Source organism: Nansenia antarctica (genome assembly GCF_963989245.1).
Source record: "Nansenia antarctica genome assembly, chromosome: 2".
Taxonomy (NCBI): Eukaryota; Metazoa; Chordata; class Actinopteri; order Argentiniformes; family Microstomatidae; genus Nansenia; species Nansenia antarctica.
In genome coordinates, this window is record NC_137675.1 from 47,083,631 (window position 1) to 47,103,882 (window position 20,252).

At 43.3% G+C, this 20,252-nt stretch overlaps 1 pseudogene across 1 annotated transcript; it reads right to left on the reverse strand.

Annotated features, from left to right (window-relative positions):
- Window positions 1-13,448: 13,448 nt before the first annotated feature.
- LOC308151730 (choline-phosphate cytidylyltransferase B-like) lies at window positions 13,449-15,448 on the reverse strand (annotated as a pseudogene). The gene is made up of 2 exons: window positions 15,439-15,448; window positions 13,449-14,451 (listed from the first exon to the last, which is right to left on the reverse strand). The product of its transcript is annotated as a choline-phosphate cytidylyltransferase B-like (transcript).
- Window positions 15,449-20,252: the final 4,804 nt, after the last annotated feature.

Below are 20,252 nucleotides of genomic sequence, written 5' to 3' on the forward strand. Positions count from 1 at the left end.
ACAGCTCAGCACGTCACTGACGTGTAACAAACAAATACTAATACGCCCTTTCGGGACTCGCTCACTGACACACAGTGTCTCTCTCCATCTGGCAGCTTGTCTCTGCCTCGTTCACTGCCAGGGGGAACAAACACACCAAGGTTAAATAGACCAGTTGGATAACGAGGCTGATTACTGACACCTGTCCGCAATCAGCCCTGTCATCCACCCTCCACCACAGTCTGGCTCCACCTGCAGGCCAGAACGTGCCATGCTCCCCACATGTGCATCAACTGATTTTGTTAAGACGAGACCATTCATTAATTATACAATGGGTCATGATTATGAAGACACATTCACAGCTTACAGTCAACAAGACCATTTTTCCAAAAGGCTGGTGATCTAGAGATCCATCATAAGAGTACTTGTCTGGTCCTATGATTTCCCTGGAAATGACAGCAAATGAAACTACAGTTTATGACATTTTACTTCAGTGTTATGTCCTCTGTGAAAATGGGGAGAGCAACATATCTCCAATTCTGAGTCGATGCTCCTTGTTCTCACTGTATTAATAGGTACTGTATTAATAGGTACTGATTTAATGTATTAATAGGTACTGATTTAATGTATTAACTGTATTAAGGTACGGGAAGTCAGCAAGAACATGATGCAGAGCACCAGGAAAGGAACTGTGGAAGACTGTGCCTATTAGTCATCTAAAAAATAATTAGACCCCTAATTTCGCTGTACAGCTCAGCACGTCACTGACGTGTAACAAACAAATACTAATACGCCCTTTCGGGACTCGCTCACTGACACACAGTGTCTCTCTCTCTCCATCTGGCAGCTTGTCTCTGCCTCGTTCACTGCCAGGGGGAACAAACACACCAAGGTTAAATAGACCAGTTGGATAACGAGGCTGATTACTGACACCTGTCGGCAATCAGCCCTGTCATCCAAATAATAATATATCCAATAATAGGTACTGTATTAATGTATTAACTGTATTAATAGGTACTGATTTAATGTATTAACTGTATTAATAGGTACTGATTTAATGTATTAACTGTATTAAGGTACGGGAAGTCAGCAAGAACATGATGCAGAGCACCAGGAAAGGAACTGTGGAAGACTGTGCCTATTCTCAGATGCTGGTGGACTGGGGCCAGTACATAGACCATGACATATCCTTCACTCCTCAGAGCACAAGCAAAGCTGCTTTCTTGGGAGGACTGGACTGTTTGAGCACATGTGAAAACATAAACCCCTGCTTCCCTATTGAGGTAACTCCTCACCCCTCATCATATGATCCCCTAACCAATCACAGTTGTCTTATGATCCCCCTAACCAATCACAGTTGTCTTTCTCTTCCTGTTTTGGGGATTTCTTTCTTTAACATTCCATATTCTACCATATGTAACACGTTCATTTCAACATTGTTGAGAATCACAACACAAACTCACTAGTCAAGCCAAAATACTGCAGTGCAGTGGCTTCAGAGTAATCCCCACTGCTACCTAGTTAACTATAACACTACTTTACATAGTTAGCAGGCTCACAAAACAAGCTGTGTTATGACTAGTGATGTGTCATTGATTTTCAACAACGTGGAAATGAAAGAAAAATCCGAACATTAAATCGGATGCCGACATGCGGACCAAAACACAAACGTGTAACATATTCATACAGTATAATATATACATATATTTTGTGAAATAATCCACATCTCTTGCTATTTAAGAAGTACAATGGGAAAAGACATCATCTTATGTCAACATTTTACATTAGGTCAATAACTGGAATAATTTCCAACGCCAAAGGTATTTTTCTAATTCTAAATAGTACATTTAGTGCTTCTATAATACAGTCAACATGAATTAATTCATTCTCATTTGGACAAGTTTTGAAGCTCAAGCTACAGTATCTAATTCGGTTGTTAAGTCGTGACGTGTTTCCGGGTCCAACGTTGGCTGAGGCGCTCTCTTCGAAATGCCGCAGTAATAATAATAATTAATTATATTTGTATAGCGCTTTTCCGAGGCTCAAAGACGCTGACAATATGGGGAAAACGGGAAAGTGCTGTGTCCCTTGTTGTATGAATAGATCCGAGTCTAAACAACGATTGAACTGAAATTCTACCGCTTTAGTACACTGGTACTCTGGTGCGGGGAATTTTTTATTTGGACCCGGAAATTGCTAAATTTCTGTTGACGTCAGACTTAACAACCGAATTGCATTTCATTATTCTGATGCAGGGAGTGTTTTAATTTGGTCTGTATGACACCTGGTCACTACTGGCTTAGAGGACATTCATATCCCACAGATAATTGTGACACGTTCTAGTCCTCTTGGTCCTCATATCGGCAACCAAACAAATGTTCAGACTTTTCTTTTTAAACCAGGGCTCTCAAGTCTCACGCATTGGGCGTGAGACACACGCATTTCAACACGCTCACACGCCCGTGTGTCTCACGCCCAATGCGTGAGACTTGAGAGCCCTGATAAACACACAAACTACGTTTCAACGTTGTTGAGAATCACAACACAAACTCACTACTCAAGCCAAACATACATACAACAATACATTACATTGTTAGCAGGCTCACAGAACAAGCTGTGTTAGTTGACTAGCGATGTGTCATTGATTTTCAACAATGCGGAAATGTGTTCAAATTTTTTATAACAAAAGTCTGAACATTACATCGGATCCCGATGCCGTGTGCATTGTCTCATTCACATCACAACATGCTGATAGAACATCAACATGCTAAAAACACATAACTACACATAACTAGATGATCACACAGTCCTTGCTTTTGAACACGTCCTAAAATGTAAGTTTGTTTTACAAGCCATGTATCACTCAACCAGTATATCAAGTGGGCTCTTCAACACTTCAACGTTTGTAATATGCAAAAACAATGGAAAACACATTTTTTTTAAAAAGAAAAAAGGAAGAAGCTTTTTGTTCATTGTGTGGGCGGCTGTGGTGCAGGAGGTAGAGTCGCCGTCTAATGATCACAAGGTTGGCAGATCAGCGGTTCTAGCCCCGGCTCGCCACATGTCGAAGTGTCCTTGGGCAAGACACTGAACCCCAAATTTGCTCCCAGTGAGCGGGCCGGCGCCTTGCATGGTAGCCTGCCGCCATTGGTGTGTGAATGTGTGTGTGAATGGGTGAATGAGAGGCCGTTGTAAAGCGCTTTGGAGCAGCTTTGGAGCAGCAAAAAAGGCGCTATATAAGTGCAGTCCATTTACCATTTAATTTGCACGAGAGTTGCCGACATGCGGCCCCTTTCAACAGACCGTGTCACATACAGTCTGTAATTATCTTCTCTCTGCTGCAGACTCTCCCTCAGGAAGTGTTGTCCAGGAACAAAAGCTGTCTGACGTTTTTCCGCTCCTCGCCTGCCTGCTTCTCTGGCCACGTCCCGCCCGCTGCGGCCGACACCAGACACACGCTACAGCGGCAACAAATGAACTCAATCACCTCTTTCCTGGACGCCTCCACTGTGTACGGCCACACCCTGTTTTTACAGAGTGCCCTCCGGAACCTGTCAAGCCCCCGGGGTCAACTGGCCGTCAATCCTGGACTCACAGACCCACACGGCAGAGCGTACCTGCCTTCCGTCTCCACCAGCCCGTCTGCATGTTTTCAGAACCCAGCCGACCCCAGAGGGCCGAGGGTGGAGTGCTTCCTGGCTGGAGACAGCAGGGTGAACGAGATCCTGCCCCTGGCAGCACTGCACACGCTGTGGGTGAGGGAACACAACCGGATAGCAGAGGCTCTGGAGGACCTCAACGCCCACTGGAGCTCAGAGACCATCTATCAAGAGACCCGCAAGATCATTGGAGCGCTGCACCAGGCAAGTCTGTTGGAATTAAAATCAGAATAATCAGTTATTTTGGTTGACTGCTCCAAGAAAGAGGAGAGATGTTTTCTATCGCACAAATGGACGTTTATTGAAGATCACACGTGTAGTACAGAGTTGCACCTTAACCTGAGGTGGTCTCAGAAAAAGGTGTTCTTCTTCAGATTACATTACATTATATACTTTCACAAGACACAGAGTTCTTCCCCTTTTGGCCACTATGATGTAAGAGCTGAATGGCCTATTAGAATGTTTTAAAACTATGAATGGAGTGTTGTCTTGTGTTAAGCCCAATGCACACAGAATTATTTCAATTGGTGTGAATGGAGAATCGAATGTTGTGGTGCGATAATATCGCATCGCACGCTGTGTGCATTGTCTCATTCAAAACAATGGAATCGAATTCGGCGGTGCGACAAAATCGGGGCTGTGTGCATTGGCTTTTAGACGTGAGAGTTTTTTATCGGTTCTTACAACACCTGGATTCATGGTCATCAGACAGTTCCCAGACAGTAGCTTACAATGGGTCGTATGTGTTCTTAGGATACAATACTCATGATGTGCATATTAAAACAGGAAAACTGATAAGATATGTAACATCATGACTTAAGCAGCTGGTGCTGGAGAATGGACAATAGGACCTTTGAAAAATATATCCTAACAAGTCCCACTGTCTATTATGGAAACTAGGGCTGTCCAATGATACAAGAAAGTAATAATAATAATAACATTTATTTGTATAGCGCTTTTCCTGCAAACGTTGCAGCTCAAAGTGCTCATGCTAAGTAATTAAAATAAGTGTATTGTTTGATGTCAATCACAAATTAATTTTGGTTTAGTTCATATTTGGTTTTATATCATTTAGCCCTTATTAAAGATGTTTTCACTGTAACGCTACACTGGGCTGTAAATGTCTTGTGAAGAAAGTGAAGAAAACACAAAATAGCCACGTGTTGTTTTACCACGTGTTGTTTTAGCATCTTTTCAGCCAATAACAATTCAGCCAGTTGTGTACCTCTATAATACCTCTATAATACCTCTATAATACCTCTATAATACCTCTATAATACCTCTATAATACCTATATAATACCTCTATAATACAGGTAAATGACATGAATAAATAAAAACTATACACTGGTAAAGTGATTGCATCACAATCAAAGAATATCAAAAATATGTGGAGACAAACATATCAAGCTGGTATAATAAAGCTCCTTTACCCTATTCCACCTAAACTGCTGGAAATGAACACTCCTCATATATCAGAATTATAGATTGCAAGTTGTTTTGTTGTATGTTTTCCTTTTTGTGGAAGATACACTATCTAAAGGTCTATTCTTTTCTGTTGTTGTTGTTGTTGTTGTTGTTGTTTTTCTCTCCCAGATTATCACCATTAGGGATTATGTTCCAAAAATCATTGGAAGAGAGGCTTTTGATCTCAACGTCGGTCCCTATGGGGGCTATGATCCAATCACAGACCCGTCAGCCTCCAACGTGTTTGCTACCGCAGCGTTCCGCTTCGGCCATGCCACCATACCCACGCTGCTCAGGAGGCTCAACGAGAGCTTCCAGGAACACCATCTCTTCTCCTCTCTGAGCCTGCACAACACTTTCTTCAGTCCTTGGAGATTAGTCAAAGAAGGTCAGTGTTCTCTCATGATGTCTCCTCTTTGAGCGAGTGCACTGTGGCATATTAAATACAGATTACCCAGCTGGGTAACACTTTATAATAATGTCAATTGATACGCTGTTTATACACCATTCATAAACAAGTGTACAGTAAAACATGTTGTAGCGCCCCTCCATAAAAGGAGAGCGACGAAGTAGCCTGCAAATTTTTACAATTGACGTTTACTTCTAGTATCGAAGTTTTTCACTCAATGTAATTTCATAAGATTCACATTTGTAGCACATAATGTTCCTATGATTCTGCTAACAATATAAAAGGCTCATATACTGTATGTACGACTATAACAAGTAAGTATGCATTATACCAGTTGTAGGCAGTTAGGTAACGTTCTAAAAGCTGTCCGCTGGACAAGAATTCTACTGTACACAAACGGTCTTCATTAGATAAACCAATACATATAAACACTGTGTATGACAAAATATGGATTGACTGTTTTAACTTGTGTGAATAGTTGTTGTTACCACTCATACAATGTTTCAATATAATCCGTTTCACCATTCATTAATTATAAGTCCAGATGTGAGGTGTCCGTCGCGCTCAGAGCGTCCGATTCTATCAACTACATTTGGTCACGCTACGGCCGAAATGTGGTTTAATGTTGACCAATTTCGGAGGGGGATCCCAATGACAGATCAATACAACCTAACTATCAGTTGGTTTCCAAGGGATATGTTCACGCGCACAGCAAGTTTCACCAGTTTCCGGATTTTTTAAGCAGTCAAGAAAGGTAAGAAAGATTTTCCTATCGTTTTTCTTACATGAAGTATTCTCCCTACATGAATAAAACATACCTGGTGATCAACTACAGCTAGCTGTGAACATTTGGATGTGTGGTGTGTTCTGACAGACTATTATTGGTGAAGCAATGTTAAGTTTAATTTGGGGTGTGACCGATGCTACAGCGCTAGCTGTGGTTTGCTGAGGAGAACGGTGGGGCGGGACTAGCATCTCGTTTCGTTGGAGGCGGAGAATGAATTCGGCGAATCACCCAACGTTTAGATTTCAGTGAACCCCTCATGATAATGTTGCCAAACAATTTGTAATATTATTAGGAGACAGACAGAAATCTGACGAACATAATGTCAGGCTGACACAATACAGTCGTGTTAGCGAAGTGTTAGTCAACTTCCCAGCTGTCTCGTGTGTGTGTGTGTGTGTGTGTGTGTGTGTGTGTGTGTGTGTATGTGTGTGTGTATGTGTTTGTGTATGTGTGTGTGTGTGTGTGTGTGTGTGTGTGTGTGTGTGTGTGTGTGTGTGTGTGTGTGTGTGTATGTGTATGTGTGTGTATGTGTATGTGTATGTGTATGTGTTTGTGTGTGTGTGTGTATGTGTTTGTGTGTGTGTGTGCGCGCGCGTGTGTGTGTGTGTGTGTGCGTGTGTATGTGTGCATGTGTGCGTGCATGTGTGCGTGCATGTGTGCAGGGCACGCGCGCAAGAGAGGGGGGGCTGGGTGAACCTCTATCCAGTGTGGGCTATAGCAAAACATTGCTGAATTTCATACATATTTTATTACATCAGAAGACTATTATTGTGTGGAGACATCTGCCTGAAGCATTGTGACTGTGAGCTGTGACTTTCACTGCATGTAAGAGAATATTCTTCAATACCTATTCTACCTGTGACTTTCAATAGGCCTACCTATAACAGAGAAAATATGTAACGGATGCAGTTGAGTCCGCTATTGTTTTAATTTGAGTTCTCTTATCTTTCAGATCCTTTGCCCTTTGATGCAAAATGGCCTGTGCTGTAGGAGAAGAAGAAAGGTCTGTCTCAAACATCACCAACAGGACCGTTCTAGATTTGAGAAGAAAGCATGGAGGGATTACAGCAGAATTTAGGATGGAGACTCTAGAGTCACAGGCGTCAGACATGGCAGCTGCTACTGACGCAGCACTAAGAAAATGTGTCGAGAGGGCACATCAAGTCTTCAGTGGCCTGAAGAAAACAAAGAAGAAAGAGGGGGAGCTATCTGAATTTCTTGAGAAGGCATTCATTATCCCAAAGAAAAGAGAAATGGGTGGGACTGTAGACAAGACACTGTACATTCACCTCAAGGAGGACATGAGCCAAGTCAAGACAACTCTTTTAAATGTAGGCAAGGAAAATATTCAATTAGAGTCAGAGAACATTACATTACATGTCCAGTTGGATAATGTGGAGAACAAATTGAAGAAGGAAATGGAACACAATTCAGAAATCTGTGAATCATTTAAATCAAAACTGTTCATCCAAGAGGAAAAGGAAAAGCAACAAGTCAAACATAATACAAGCAAGGTGCGCAATCTAAATAAAAAGCTTAAGAAGAGAGACAGCCAAATAAAAGAGCTTCGAGAGAAAGTTGTCCATGAAGCTCAACAACATGTTGCCATGGAAGAAACAGCAGAAAGAGTCGAGGAGAGAGTTAAGAAAGCAGAAAAGAGAGCATGCAGCATGAAATCTAGTTTGGACAGTTGCAGAAAAAGACTGAAGAGAATGTCAGTCAAAGAAGTCAGAGAGGAGCAGAAAAGGGAAGACACAGAAAGGTTGCTAATAGAGGTGGAAAACAAACTGAAACAGCTAGACAAAGAAAAGCAGGAATTGGCTGAACTCAGCGCATTCATGGATGAGTATGTCATCACCACTTTTGAAGATGGCAAGTATAGAAATGAAATTAGAGAAGTCATCATAGAGTTATTAACAATGAATGTTTCCATGACAAAGGTTGATGGTGTCATCAGAACAGTCCTAAAAAAGTTGACTGGAAAGGATGTGCAGCAGTTGCCCAGTAAGTGGTTGAAGTCCCACCTGCTTGTGGAAGCCCGGAGTCTTGCTGACATGCAGTTAGCCGAAGCCATGCTCAGCAGCCAAGTCAGTGCAAGTGCTGGACACTGTCTTCATGGAGATGGAACCTCAAAGTTTCACAAGCACTATCAGGATTTTGAGGTCACACTTTCCAGTGGAGAATCAATGACACTAGGGGCCCTATTATGCACTTCATAAGTCTTAAGCAATAAGACGAGGCGGTAGATCTAAACTTAAGACGTGGAGGCGTGGTCAAGGCCACTTTGCTATTATGCGTGCGGTAGTGGGCGCCTAAAACCCGGCGCTAAGCAAAGATATTAGTCATGGGTGTGTTTTGGGCGTCTTCTCAATCAACCCAATCAGCGTGCCAGGTGCCATTCCCTTTAAGAACCGGCGTTGAGTCATTAGCGCTATGCTATTATGGAAGTCCTAAGAAGGAGGTCAGCGCGCTTCTCTGCAGAAGAAAGTAACAAGCTCGTGCATGATTATTTTCTGAATAAACACGGCAATACCTCCGCTTGTGAGTTGAGAAGTATTACAGAGGGGTCGCTGGAAGACTGCAGGAATGACAGATGTTGATGTCATTATATTACGCACGGCATGCTCGTACTGTATGTGCACAGTATGCGGAGGCAACATACTGTACAGCGCTGGCCTCTCCCTTCTGAAATGAAGCATTTATACTGTGACCGTAATTGACGTCTTGCCGTGGAGCCACGTGCGTGTTCATGTGTGCCCACATGCATGCGCAAACCGCGGAGGCGCGCTCGTGTTTCAAAACGTGCATGAAGTCTAAACTTAAGAACTTTTCAAACCACTTCTTAGCGCTAGGAGCAAAGTCAGATCGCATAATAGCAGGGGCGCCTAGTGCACTTCATTAACATATGAACACTCCCACAATGAGTAATATATGCACGGGAGTATTACGTCTTATGTGTGGGCGCCTATCGACACCTGCATAATAGCAGTAGCGCGTATGAAGCGCATAATAAGGGTGGCGGTAGGTCTTAACCTGGCGGTGCGTCTTAATTAAGACTTAAGACGGCAAGTTAAGAAGTGCATAATAGGGCCCTAGGATTGCTAGAGCAGGCTGGAGGAGACACAAAGGCTACTTTGGATTCCTTCATGTTTAGGATCAAGGAGCTGGCGGGAGCAATAAAGAAAGGGACAAGAACTGAGAACATCGCAAAACTGATTGCCTCAATCAAGACAACAATGTCTGATCAGGGACCAATCAACCCAGGGTTCAACAGAGGATTGAGGATGTTGAGGGAAGATCTTCTCCCTGTTGCCATTGAGAAGTGGGACAGTTTAAGTGAAGAAAACAAAGCACAACTTGGGTCAATGTCAAATTTCTACTGCAAAATGCACCTTGTTGCAAACCTGGAGGAGGAAGCCAAGAAAGCCTTGAAGAGCTTTGAGGACGTCGTTGTGCAGGAGGGGAAGAACACCCACAGCTTCACCACCAATGAAGCAGGAGCAGTGAGTTTAGTCCGAACAGCATGCAAAGCATTCACCGTAAGAGGCTCTGATGAAGCGGGCATTCCACACCTTCTGGAGGCTCATCTAGCTCCTCTTAATAAAAAAAATCACATGGTGACTTTCATTGGCAACCGAGTAAACATCCTCTGCTACAATGCTGCTGCAGTGTACTTTCATAGAAACCACATCATCGACTTGATCCAGTCACTGCCGAACCCAAACCAGCTCCTGCGCTCCATTGTGGTAGATGTGCAAGGGAAGGCCCACTTGGCAGGTGTGAGAGCACTTGGCATCATAGATAAGATGGTTACAGGACCATTCTGGCGGCTCATCTCTCAAAAAGGCAAGAACATCCTCAGCCTAAACCACCATCTGTTGGATATGAAGATCCAGTTTGAGAGATGGAGCCGAGATGCAAGTCCACTCCTGGAAGCAGAAGCCCTATTCAACGAGGAAGTTGTTGAGGTCCACAAAGATGATCTGTACGAGGAACTCTTCAGTGAAAGTGGCGATGAAGAGTTTCAGGTGATTTTTTATATTGTGCATCTGTCAAATTTAAATATATTGAATGACAACTGTACATAGACCCTACTGTGTGTATGAGTACAAACATACTACACGCGTGTGAGCATGCATGCACAGTACAGTCACACTCATGAAACACTGTCACACTTGTACCCACACACAGTGAAAGATTATCCCATGAAACGCGTACATGGACTGATTGGTAAAAAAAAGAATTGCGAGAATTAAAAAAGAAATAAAAAATTATTTTGTAGGTTTTGACACTATCTGTTATGTGTAACTGCAAATGTCAGGATGTAGCATGGTCATTCTGATATATTTGTATTTATTCCCCTCAGACCATGACACAGGAGGCCCTGGAGCTGATGATGTCTGGGATGCTTATTCTGTTGGAAAGGCAGGCTGCAGATCAGCTTCCAGGAGGAAAGTACTGGGATCCCTCAGAGAGGGCGCATGCTGGAAATGTGCCAACAACAAATATTGTGTCAGAACGTGACTTTGCCATCCTCGACATGCTGGTGCGACAGAAGCCTTCTGCTAGGACAATGTCGCATGAAGCCATGATCATGTGGCTCCACAATGGCACGGTGGAGTGGCTGGATAGCCTGCCTCCTGAGGAGAAGGAGGAGAAGATGAGCCAAGCCAGGAGAGCTTCTGGGGATGTCCTGCAAAGGTATAAGGAGAGGAAGGAGAAAATCAGACAGCACAGACAGGAGGTTCTTCTGAAAAAGCAGCAACAGAAGAGAGAGAAAGAAAACAAAGAACTAAACAACAAGGTCATGCTGACAAATAAAATAACAAAATTGGGTGGTGTATGGTGTTCAGCAGCAGAAATAGATCACCAACTTTCAGCTCTGGCTACTGAAAGAGAAAAGATTCTAGCCTTGGTGACCCAGCTGCAGTTCCACAGGTCTGTCCTTAAGGCAAAAGGAGCAAAAGAACTGTTCCAGCAGTCGGTCACAAGAGATGGGAAATCTCACACTTTCAGCTTCAAGGAGCTTCGCCTGAATGTGCTTGAAGTTCTAAAAGAGAACCAGGTTGTTGAGGAGACAGAAGAGAATCAACAGGAGCCTGCAATAACATACCGCAGTGAGGAGGAAGTAAGGAAGAGGCTAGAAGAGGAGAAACAGAAATTGGCAAAGAAACTTGCTGCAGCCAGAGAGAAGAGACAGAGGATCCAGCAAAAGAACACCCTGACTGAGTTTCTGGAGAATCCAGAGAGGTTAGTGGGGAAAAGAGTCAGCCACAATTGCTGTGAAGAAGGTGACCAAACTCCAGTGTGGTACCTGGGTACAGTACTACAAATGACTCAGTCCAAGCCTAGTGCCCTGAACACAGTGTACACAATTAAATATGACGTCGGTGACACTTGGGAGTTCCCCCTCTTAAAATACTTTCAAATTGGAGACCTCAAATTAGTGGACAATTAGTATGCTGTTACCATAATTAGTAATCCTCCTGCTTCCTTTGTTTAATTATTATTTTTATGATCTAACCTCCAAAAAATTTCTGTTTGCGTCCTGAGTGAGTGAGTGAGTGAGTGAGTGAGTGTGTGAGTGAGTGAGTGAGTGTGTGTGTGTGTGTGTGTGTGTGTGAGAGAGAGAGAGTGATTTGGTGCTAATTGTTAAATAAAACATTATTTATTAACTTGATATTTCTTCATTGGGTCTGCAATCTTTGCAAGCGCACTTTTCAATGCTCATTTGCATACCCAAATATGCTCATTTGCATATTTATTATTACGTTATTTTATAAGTCAGTAACATTATCAAAATGTGCCCTTCAAAATGAAACAATAATGTTAGTAGAGGATTCAAATGTTGAGCTTACTTGTCACTAGTTACATATAACGAGTGCCTAGTTAGCATATTGTGTACTAATTAGCATATGTTTAATTAGCATATTCAAACATGACTCACATGGAATATAATATAAATTATTTTGCATTATTATTCAAAATGTGATGTTGATTGGATATTCCTATCTTGAGATATTTAAGTTTATACATCTCAATAGTAGTAAATGTATGCCATTTTACTGCCATTCCGTAAGACATAAATACATGAATTAAATTGCATTGTTTCTGGAAGACTTTAATACATCACATGGTACAGACAGATAAACTCAGAAAACAAGTCTTATTTAATAATATAAGAGCATAACAATAGTCAAATAACATGTTATAGCATATTCACATTTATTTATTTTTAGCTTTTTTCTATCCTTTATTTATTTTGGTGTCCCATTAAAAAAGCACATTATTTTTAAGTTGTTACTATATCTTTTTTAAATTCCACCCCATACAATTGTTTAGAAAAACATTTCTAGTATCAAAGTGAACAAGTCATTCACTAACCAAACAAAATTGATCCAAAGGTCAAGGCCCAGCTTGAGGAAGGGACCTCCTCTTCCAATTCAATTTCAATTTCAAAGGGCTTTATTGGCATGGGAAACATACATTTACATTGCCAAAGCATGTGAAGTGTGAAGATAAAAAACAAAAATAATGTAATGTACATACTAGAATAAATAAATAGATTACATACTAGATTACAAATAAATAGATTACAAATAGATTACATACTAGAATAAATAAATGAAATAAAACTTGTTTCAATTCTTATGGTGGTTTTAGCCCATTTGATTGCCTTTTTCTATCACAGCAGCTAACAAATCTTGCTGCTGTGTTTGCACATTGCTGTACCTTCCTCTTCCTTCACCACAATCTGGCAAGAGGCATTGCGCTGCTGGCACTCCAGTTCCTCCTCTTCATCATCACTGCTTATCACCACAATCTCCTCAGGCACATCATCATCATCATCAGATATGATGATGAAGGGTGGAGCAGCATGATTTCTAGACACCCTCCCCAGAGGAGCCACAGTGGAGGAATGACCTAAGAGCATAACAACAGAACATAACATGATAAAAGCATATTCACATTTATTTGTGTGTTATTTATTAGTGGTTTATAAATGCCTTATGGATGAAAGTTATTATAAAGTGTTAATGTGTGTTAATATGTTACAACAAGGGAATCTCAGCGGAGCCTCCAAAATGTAACCCTCTCCTGAGGTACTATTTCAATAAATTAAGATATAACAGGATTCTGAGTCTTAGCTATGACCCCTCATCCACCTCAATGCTGCTGAGGGAGTTTGAGGGAGAGGCACCCTTAGGGGAGGAAGGGGGAGACGAGGGCCAGTCTGAGGACGGCGATGGGGAGCGCCCCCTAGTGGGGCTGCTGCTGGGAGAAGCACGGGGAGATGCGTAGGGAGACAGAGCCTGGAGCATCCGGCCACTACTCTCCTGAATGGCATGCCATGCTCCGTCTACACCGAACAGCTCCAGGAAATTCCTGATGAACTCGCGTGATTTCTCCACCCATTTGTGGATGAGGTCATGGCTCTTCTCCTCCACACTGGGAACAAAGTGCTTGGACACCTCCTCCACCGTCCGCACCTTTTCCTTCATCTTATCTACCTGGTTCTGCAGAAGGAATTTCTTCTCCGTCATGAAGCCAACATTGAGCTCTCTGGCTGTGTAGCCTCTCTGTAGGTTGCGTCGGACGTACACATCATAGTCTCTCACGATGCGAGTGATCAGGTCAGATGTAGAGATGCCGTCTGTCCTCTGTGTGGCCACGAACATCCCTGCTTCCTTGATGTGTTTGTAGACATCCTCTGATCCTTATGTTTCTTCAGCAGGGCTGAGGGTCCAGGGAGCATCCCGGACCACCTCATCCACGTAGCGGCATTGCCTCAGTGCTCGCCTTCTGTCATCACTGTGTAGCCCTTAAGCTTGTGTGTGAGTTCATCACTGCAGACTCCCACTATCAGATGTGTGTTGGGGAACAAGTTCTTGGCTTGCATCAAAGCACGAGCATGCCCAGAGTGGAAAAGATCAAAGATCCCATCAGCGTAGACTCGGACTGGTCGGTGTGCTGCCGTGCCCCTGCGGGCTTGGGCGATGGTCAGTTTTTCGTGACGGACATCCGACTCGAAGCCTGTGTCCTTCGCAAATGCGGCAGGCTCTTTCAGAGTGGTAGAATGGTGGAGGTGAAGCAGATGCGGTTGAGTTGTAAGATGAGTTGGGTTGACGCGTTGCACACACGGACTCAGTCCTGATGGCGGCAATGTTGATAACAATCCTCTGATTCAGTCTAGGGTACAAGTTGCTGCTCCGGTAGCAGGCAGAACGTCCCCGGTTTGGTCGGTGTACACGGTACACGTTTATCATAAAATGAAAAATAACAAACCGGCTAAGCCCTTTAAACTGAAACAAAACCCGAAATTGCTAAATGTCAAACAGTAGTCCAAACTTAAATCACAAAATAGTCGCACGCTCTCCAAAACACACAGCCAACTCTGCCACAGGTGTCTGTTGTCCTCTCAATCATTCAATCATCTGTCACCCCCTTGCACTTCCTCAAACTCTCAACATATGACTTCTCAAGTGATCTGATTGGCTTAGGAGCACATCCATCAAACAAACAAGCCTTTTCTCAAAAAATACAAAATAATGAAATGTGGAAAATACACACTTTTGGTTTCTGTTTATATTACATTTTCAGATCTCTACACTTATTAATGTATAAAATGTCTTAGCCAATATTATTCCATCACAACCAGCAGTGCTGGATACACCTAACCTATGCTGTTCCCATACCCCAGAGGGAGGCAGCTGGAGAGAATGATGGAGGAGAGGAAGAAAAGGATGCATGCCACGCTACTGGAGGGTTAGCACCAGCAGTGCTGGACACAGCTGTCAGCCCAGACGAGCCACTGCAGGCTCCTTACCTTCTGCCCTCCAGAAAGGGAAGAGGATGGAGGAGAGGCTCGACCACAAAAGAAAACCAAGCTCCAAACAGAGGCGAGGCTAGAGACCACGGCGCTGGTGGTTGGTACATGGTGTCTACAACCATGCCAATGCCAGTAGACGTGTGCGTGTGCGTGTCGAGTGTGCGTGTGTGTGTGGGCGTGCAAATCACACCATTATGCCCAGAAGAGCGAGAAATACCTCCCGCACCACCGTCCGTCCCAGAGGAGGGGAGGCCGGAGGAGGGGAGGCCTCCCGCCCCGTCCGTCGCCCCGGAGACTCTATAACGTGCTGTCAGCCATGATGGCGTACTTTGGCATGATAACGGGCATCCTCATCGGCCACGACAACATCTGCATGTGGATATTTGCCCTCACCGCAGGGCTCTTCATGTACGTCGCTCTGGTGGACATGGTGAGTCACATGATCCCGAGACTTTGTTTATTCATAGGCACTAAGAGAGAGGCTGGGGGCCGTAGCCGGTACTACTAACCTATGCTGTTCCCATACCCCAGAGGGAGGCAGCTGGACAGAGTGATGGAAGAGAAGGATGAATGCCACGCTACTGGAGGGTTAGCACCAGCAGTGCTGGTACCATGCTCCTGTCCACTGCCACATGGTCTGGAAACGTCCTTCTCTGGCTTCTGGCTCAGGCGTGGCTGCAGAGGGCCCCTGAAAGAGGTGTTCTTCTTCCCTTCGGAGAACGGATGCGTAGAACACCTCTTCACTCCTTCATTGTAACCAACACTTTGTTCCACCTTTCCGTTCAATTACACTATGTCAGTGCCCACAATATCAGTGTCTAATTGTGTTGAGAAGAACCTTGCTTATGGAGTCTTTGCTACATGCCACGTCTTGAGCGAGTGGCTAATATAGGTATTAATCAAGTAATAATCCATCTACACTAGGTAAAAAAGGCCGGTTCAGTGGTGGGAAGGAGCCTGGACTCTCTGGGGACGGTGGTGGAGAGAAGGACTAGGAGCAAGCTGCTGTCCATCAGGGACAACCCCAACCACCCCCTCCATCATGTCCTCGCTGGGCAAACCAGCAGCCGCCGCAGAGGGCGGTTCATTTCGGTACGCTCCAGGACAGAGCGATATAAAAAAATCATTTATCCCGGCTGCACTAAGACTGTTCAATGGCAACTAAAGTAGTAGTCGGGGTCAAGGCTCCTGAATCTGTATTTATTTATTTATTTTAATCATCATCACTTTTTAGTATTTTAATATGATAACTATAGCCATCTTTTTATCCACTTTTCTATCATGATCTCACTGTTTTTTATATACTATACATGGCTGGCCCAATATTGTTGTCTGTCCTTTATGTTGTGTTGTCATGTGTTGTTTTTAGAGAGTGGCGTGGCAAAATGAATTTCCCAGCGGGGATAAATAAAGTATAATTGAATTGAAAATTGAATTGAATTGATTGTAACCAACACTTTGTTCCACCTTTCCGTTCAATTACACTATGTCAGTGCCCACAATATCAGTGTCTAATTGTGTTGAGAAGAACCTTGCTTATGGAGTCTTTGCTACATGCCACGTCTTGAGCGAGTGGCTAATATAGGTATTAATCAAGTAATAATCCATCTACACTAGGTAAAAAAGGCCGGTTCAGTGGTGGGAAGGAGCCTGGACTCTCTGGGGACGGTGGTGGAGAGAAGGACTAGGAGCAAGCTGCTGTCCATCAGGGACAACCCCAACCACCCCCTCCATCATGTCCTCGCTGGGCAAACCAGCAGCCGCCGCAGAGGGCGGTTCATTTCGGTACGCTCCAGGACGGAGCGATATAAAAAAATCATTTATCCCGGCTGCACTAAGACTGTTCAATGGCAACTAAAGTAGTAGTCGGGGTCAAGGCTCCTGAATCTGTATTTATTTATTTATTTTAATCATCATCACTTTTTAGTATTTTAATATGATAACTATAGCCATCTTTTTATCCACTTCTATCATGATCTCACAGTTTTTTATATACTATACATGGCTGGCCCAATATTGTTGTCTGTCCTTTATGTTGTGTTGTCATGTGTTGTTTTTAGAGAGTGGCGTGGCTAAATGAATTTCCCCACGGGGATAAATAAAGTATAATTGAATTGAAAATTGAATTGAATTGATTGTAACCAACACTTTGTTCCACCTTTCCGTTCAATTACACTATGTCAGTGCCCACAATATCAGTGTCTAATTGTGTTGAGAAGAACCTTGCTTATGGAGTCTTTGCTACATGCCACGTCTTGAGCGAGTGGCTAATATAGGTATTAATCAAGTAATAATCCATCTACACTAGGTAACAACGGTAGCTTAGCTAACCTGCCACAGCCAGGTAAGTAGTCTAAAGTTGGTAGCTAACGATATATCGATAACAGTCATCGTATTGGTGACCGTGTTTCAAACAATACAAGTTACCTAATGTTAGCTAGCCTGACTAGTTCATAGGTATGCTGGATTTTGAAATAAGCTAATCTAGCTTGAGACAGACCTAGCAGTTAAAAGTCGTTATTTCAAATATTGTGTTGTGGGCGTCACTCCTTTAAGCGTGGAACTACAAGCCAAAATTAAGATTAATAAATTGTATTAATAAACAATTTAATTTGTTATAACTATGGCTCGTGTCTTTCTATTGTACAAACGAAATAAATCTTTAGCTTCCATAGGCTGGTTTTCCCCTGCTTCGGCGGGCTACTTTATCTCCGCTGAGGTAACTATGGTTAGCTACGAGTTAGTTATAACTTACACCACCTTAGGGGTACGTACATATTTAGTAGTTTCTAAGGTCTACGTGATAACTAGTGTGCTTGGTGCAACCCGTTCAAGTTTAGTAGTGACTAAATCTTGATTTAGTAAATACTTACGCAATAAATAGGGTTAGTTTGTACTTAGTAAGACGTGGTGCAACCAGCTCCTGGAACATCCCTAGTAACTATATGGGGCTAGGTGCAATTGCTATATTGTTTTAGATAAATTATTATTAAATTAATATATTACTTTCACAACTGACTAGCCTGCAAATAAACGCATTCATTGCTTATAATTTAGCTACCGCCCCACCCCGACGCCACAGGATGCTATCTACAACACCCATCCCCCTCCCCCGGATGACACCCATAATCAGTTGATGCTCTAACAGTCCCTGCTTCCATAGAGTTGATACCATTGACATTCCTGATATAAAGCTGGGACTCTCAACTCTTGCTATCCCTGTTCATATCAGTAACAGAACAGTTAATTGCAAGTCTGAATGCTTTATACACCCCTCAAATTTAATTTCTATACCCTGCCACACACAGCCCACACAGAGACCAAACACAAAACCACTCAAGCTAGCACTTTTCAATGCCAGATCCTTAGCTAATAAGTCTCTCTTAATCAACGACTTGATTAGCTCCTATGAACTAGATTTCTTATTTATCACTGAGACCTGGTTAGATAAAGATAACAAGACACCAATTCTTATTGAGTCAGCACCCCCCAATTTTAGAACCTTAGATGTCGTTAGATCCCACAAAAAAGGTGGTGGAATCGCCTCTTTCTTCAGAGACAGTTTTAACTGCAAACAGAAATCCTTTGGGGAATTTTTATCATTTGAACATCTTTCAGTTGTTTTTAAATGTTCCACTCGAATTATTTTTATAATTTTATACAGACCACCCCAATACTCTACTAGCTTCTTTAATGAACTTACAGAGCTTCTCTCAGAATGTTACTGTTGCTGGGCTGAAGTAAAAGTCTGCACACCCACGTGGTTCGACAGGATACCGTTTCCTGTTCACCAATTTTGACTTGTTAGAGTCTCCGTAGAAACCCAAGCACATGCCAAACATACTGCAATATCCTTCCGCGGCCAGGCAATAGTAGTTAAGATATGATTTGCCTGATCAAAGATTGCGATTACATGTTACAATTTTAAACACAATAATACTTTACATTTAATATATCAGCAATTAGTTATGCTGTTATGTTGAGAATATACTGCTGAATAGATCGAGTTGTGTTACTTACTCACTGAAAATAGTCCGTGCCAGTATAAAGGCTCGTGTCTGCGTCATCATCGGTCTTTTCATTCCAGCCTCGTGCCTGACGGGCTGATTACGGACAGGTGCTGAGGTGTTGGAGAGAGGCAGAGAGAGCTGTACTTGTTCTTTATTCTTTATTCTTTAGAAAATACTCGCTCAGCACGTCAGTGACGTTGCTGTACGCCAATTAAAAACATATTTACAGCCTTTCCTCTGTAAGATGTACACACGCCATCCAAAAACCTTTGCTCCCTTCTCACTGGAGCTGTGCGGGTGGCTAGAGCAAAACAGTCCACAGATACGAGCGACCACAACACACACACACACACACACACACACACACACACACACACACACACACACACACACACACACACACACACACACTGTATGGAAAGTTTGAGCGGCAGTGACGGCCGCGCGCTGCACTTAGTATTTATTCTTGATTATTTTGAACGTCTCGTTCAGCCCGTCAGTGACGGTGCAGTGTGTGTGTGTTAGCCCGTCAGTGACGGTGCAGTGTGTGTGTTAGCCCGTCAGTGACGGTGCAGTGTGTGTGTGTGTTAGCCCGTCAGTGACGGTGCTGAGCCGTGCTGTACGTTAATAAACACGTTTGTACAGCTGTTCCTTTGTGTCGACCTCCCTCTGTGCCTAGAGACTCTTACACTAATGTTACCACCAGGTGCTAGCTAACTAAGGTAGCTAATGTTACCACCAGGTGCTAGCCAGCTACGGTAGCTAATGTTACCACCAGGTGCTAGCTAGCTACGGTAGCTAATGTTACCACCAGGTGCTGGCTAGCTACGGTAGCTAACGTTACCACCAGGTGCTAGCTAACTAAGGTAGCTAATGTTACCACCAGGTGCTAGCTAGCTATGGTAGCTAATGTTACCACCAGGTGCTAGCTAGCTACGGTAGCTAACGTTACCACCAGGTGCTGGCCAGCTACGGTAGCTAATGTTACCACCAGGTGCTAGCTAGCTACGGTAGCTAATGTTACCACCAGGTGCTAGCTAGCTACGGTAGCTAACGTTACCACCAGGTGCTAGCCAGCTACGGTAGCTACTTTACCACCAGGTGCTAGCTAG